We start from the raw sequence: 4562 nt of genomic DNA on the forward strand, positions 1-4562 counted from the left end.
CCAAGTTGAAGCCTTCAACAAGCTAATCTTAGACGGCATAAAAAAGAAAATTGAAAGAGCCGGTGGCTTATGGGCAGAAGAGCTGATTCATGTCCTATGGGCCATCGGGACAACTGCCAAAGGGGCAACCGGTGAAACCCCATTTCTTATGGTGTACGATACTAAAGCTGTCTTGCCCGTTGAACATTACAAGCCGTCTCTCAGAGTCGTGCTTTATGATGAAGAAGCAAATTGGGAGGCCATGCGTCTAGCATTGGACTCCCTCTTGGAACGCAGGGGGAATGCTGCCCTGCGCCATGAGATATACCGTCTGAGAATGACGAGAGCCTACAACAAGAAAGTACACACACTAGTGAAAAAATTGTCATTTGTAACACCCTATTTGTAACGGACATGATTAATTTGGTTACAAAAAGAGTAGTTGTAACGGGAAAAATATATAACCGTTACGGAAAAAGTCAATTGTAACGGACAATTAATTGCCCGATACGAATAGTTAATATTCGTAACGGACAAATAAATGCACGTTACGAATAATTAATATTTGTAACAGGCAAATACTAAGTCAGTTACACCTAAGTCAAGCGCTAGGGATTAATATTCTGAATCTCTTTCGCCGCTTTTTTTGCTCTCTCTCTCTCTCTCTCTCTCTCTCTCCTCCTTCCACATCTTTTTTCCCCGGTTTACAGCACGTCGGTCGGTCGATCGGTCCTAGAAACGGTGGCAGTGGCGCAAAGAGCTGACACTAACCTACCTCTCGTTGTTTCCCCCTCGCAAAATGATTTTCACTGAAGGTTTGTGCTTTTTTCTTCTTTTCACTTTAAATAATTTCAGTTTTTTCGTGTTTTTTGATTTTTTTTCTTCTCAAATTTACAATCATGTTTTCGGAACCCAAGGGTTTTTAGATTTTCGATTTTAATTCAATATTGAGAACATTTTGATAACATTTTTTTGTCAAATTTCTTGAAATCATATAGATCTGTGTTTTTCCGATTCGTGTTGAAAGGTTTCCATCACCGCCTTTTGTATTTCGTATTTGTAATCTCGTCTTCTTCAAATCGTTTTGGGTTTGAAATAATTTTTGGGTAATCTTCATCTTTTCATTTTTCTAGGTTCGTGGATTTAAAATTATCGATTGTCAATTGTCTGTTGTTGATTTGAATGTTTGGGATCTGCAACTCGTTTAATGTCGAATTGAATTTCTGGGTTCTATTAATTTTGCCCCAAAATTTACTTGTCCTCTTATTTTTTTGGGTTTCATTATTTGATATTTTTCTTTTGTTAAAATTCTTTATTATTTCACTAAATTTTATATTCAAGAATTAATTTTGCAGTTGAAGGTAATAATAATGGCGGAAGCAAGCAAAAGAACGCAGCATATATTATTGAATTGAATTCGATTATTTATTCAAATTGAATTGAATTTGATTACAAGGTTTTCCCGAAATCAATTGAAATTCATATATTATTTTTTCAAATTGAACTCAATTATTGAATTTCTAAACCCTAAATTTATGCTAACTTTGATTACAGGAGTTTTGGGGCTAAATTACTTGCTAATGCACAGGCTGTTAATCAATACTTCTAATTACGCACATTTTGTATTTGTGTTTTTTTTTGTTAGATTGCTTTTGTTTGGAGCTGTGATTATGATTTTGTACCTGAATTCACGGTGTTTTGACGTTTTTGTAGTTGCAATTGAGGAAATTTTGAGCTCAATATGGGACTTTTTGATGGGCTTCCTGTCCCATCTGATAAAGCTGTAAGTATTCAACATTTTATTGAGCTGGATTTTTTTTCCTGGTTTAGAATGTAGATTTTTGTTTTTATTGTTTATGTTTTATGTGATGAAAGCTACTATGGAGTATTTTGCATTGGGAATGCTTTGGACACTTTGTATTACTTACTAGTAAAATGTTACCATATAACTATATAAGCTACTAGTTCTTACGGACCTGTTTGTAACATGGAATTAATTTTTCTTGAGCTGATAGAGTTGTAAATTTGGAACGTAGTACTGATGTTCATGGATTTGTGGAAGACATGATTTAATGTAACTATGATTTAATATGCCAAATTTGTTACGTGCATATACGTTTTGGTTCAATGGTTTTGTAGCATTTGAGAGAGGACCTAGCACGAATAGATGAAAGCTGGGCTGCAGCGCGATTTGATTCATTGCCTCATGTGGTTCGCTTGTTGACTGCAAAAGATTAATTACAAGCTCTGAAGGAGCAGAGTGAGGTTATCGAGGATGTAGTTGATGAAGTTGTACATACCTATCACAGTGGCTTCAACAGAGTAATTCAAAATTATTCCCAGGTACCGCTATTAGTTTCAAGTTTGAAATTACTGAAATAATCTGACATTTAATGCTAAAAAGTAGATACTGGATATATAAGTCTAGGATTTATTATCAGCATGAGTCAACTGTGAATTGGAAAGATGTTCAATTGCCATGTCGAGATTCTTTTTGAAAAGCTAAAGTGAGCTTTTGTTGATTGTCCCAACATTATGAAGTGAATTAAAATTTTACTAAATTTGGGGGGTTTAGCTAGGTAAAATGGGTGTAACTGAGTAAGTGTGTAACTGATCAAAGTCTAGTTAGCTATGCAAGTGTGTTTTTACTTGAGAGCAGTATGTCAGAGCCTCAGAGGATATCAAAACATCTTCTCTGGCCCACTTTAAAAATTGTTTTATTATTACTTGTGAATTGGCTGGATTGGATTAGATAAGGTTAGATTAGATACTCAAGACACCACTACTACTTTGTTCTTCTTCCAAAATATTACTTGTGAATTGGCTGAATTGGATTGGTAGTCTATTGCATAGATGTATGTCTTCATGAATATAATTGCACTTTCGTACATGCAGATTGATTGTTGTTACTCCTTAGTGGAACAAATTAATTGTTTATCTTAATTTTGCTAGCTAAACTTTAACCTTTAATTTTTGTTCAGTTTATAACATGTTAGATTTACTGCTAGGGATTCTATTGAATATTGACAGAGCTATTTTGATTTTTTCTTCTGTTTAGTTCTCATAGCTGTAATCATGCAATCTGTTCTGATATAGCAAGGAGGCTAGATTTTATACTTTTCACATTGAACCTATTACAGTGAATGATTATCTGAGCCAATATTTCTTTGCTTGGTTACTCTACATTACCTTTTATTTTTATTAATGGAAGCAATTTGTATGCTTGTTATTCTTTCTTTTCCATGGCTAAGCTTTTTAATCTGCTTGTCTGCTTGACAGAATGTTGGTGTTGTTAGGACAACATATATTCGTACTCTAATTTACAAAGAATTTGCTAAAGGGAGAGTATAGGATGTTATAGCTAAAGGCAAATGTGTTGTATTGCAGATCTAGTATGCTCTGTTAAATGTGATAAAAGCTTTATAAAGGCTAAAAGAATATGGGAAATCTTTGTTGCAATTTCTCAATGTCAATGAATTGGGGTTTAATTTGAATTTCTTGATTTTAACCTCTTTTAGTTAATTTAGGTCGGAATCCTATGGCTCATAAATGCTCCCAGGATCCAAGGACTGAGCGTGTCCATTTCTGAAACATCTTGAGAAAGCACTCAAAATGTTTATGGAAAGCATGGATATAAATAGGATTTGGCTGTGTTGATTGAACACTTGGAGAGTTGGAGTTTAATTATCTTAATGTAACCGTGTTATGCTCTCATTTTGGCTGCATCAGTCTTTTGGTTTCTACAGACATTGTATTTATACATAAACTTGGAAAGTGACGTCTCCATTGTTTCTGCAGGGATCAATTATTTTCACCAAACACCTGACAAGGAATGGTTTCAAACATATGCTGTGCTGCGAGTTAGTCTGGGAAATTTTCTATTTTTCACCATTTAAGCTGTTCTTGTTTAAGCTCTTAAGTTTTTGTTTTTGTTTTCCCTTCCCCACCTTTGTTTAAGCTCTTCGATTTCCCATATTCTTTGTCTGTATTTGTGATTCTGATTTTTTATTTCATTAATTAGGTGAGAAGGAAAAAAGATTAGGGACTTTTTTATGCTGCAACTACTACTGTTATTGTTGTTGCTGCCGCTTATGGTTGCTACCGCTTATGGTTGCTGCTGATCTGCTGTTACCGTTGCTCTAGGATGCTATGGTTACTGGCTTACTGCTGCTGTTTAATCTATAATATTATTATTTTTTTTTATCATTAACCTTTTACATTATTATGAGTTTGTAAGCAGTTTTTGAGATGTAAAATAAATTTGGTTTATATGACATGTTTGATAATATATATTTGTGCCCTAAAAATAATTATTTGGATTTGGTGGGAAATATTATACTTGATATGAGTGAAGGGATAAGAAATAGGGGTATTTGTAACTGGTACATATATTGTGCCCGTTACAAATACCCCTAATATTTTGACTTTTCTAGACATTATTTGTAACGGGCATAATGAATGTCCGTTACGAATACCCATCTATTTGTAACGGGCAAGGAGAGTGTCCGTTACAAATAAGTAGTTATTTGTAACGGACATTTCACCTGCCCGTTACGAATAAGTACTTATTTGTAACGGACATA

General features: G+C 34.3%; 1 long non-coding RNA gene across 4 annotated transcripts; it reads left to right on the forward strand.

Annotated features, from left to right (window-relative positions):
* The first annotated feature begins 607 nt into the window (after positions 1–607).
* On the forward strand, positions 608–4278 carry LOC145626941 (uncharacterized). Of its 4 annotated transcripts, none has more exons than XR_014111199.1 (4): positions 608–794; positions 1693–2322; positions 3778–3839; positions 4001–4278. It is a non-coding gene; the product is annotated as an uncharacterized LOC145626941 (long non-coding RNA). The 4 variants fall into 4 exon arrangements; XR_014111198.1 differs by having other exon boundaries at positions 1693–1762; positions 2119–2322; positions 3778–4278; XR_014111197.1 differs by having other exon boundaries at positions 1335–2322; positions 3778–4278.
* The last annotated feature ends 284 nt before the right edge of the window (positions 4279–4562 follow it).

The sequence above is a fragment of the Chenopodium album genome, chromosome 4 (genome assembly GCF_948465745.1).
Source record: "Chenopodium album chromosome 4, dcCheAlbu1.1, whole genome shotgun sequence".
In the NCBI taxonomy this organism is placed as follows: Eukaryota; Viridiplantae; Streptophyta; class Magnoliopsida; order Caryophyllales; family Amaranthaceae; genus Chenopodium; species Chenopodium album.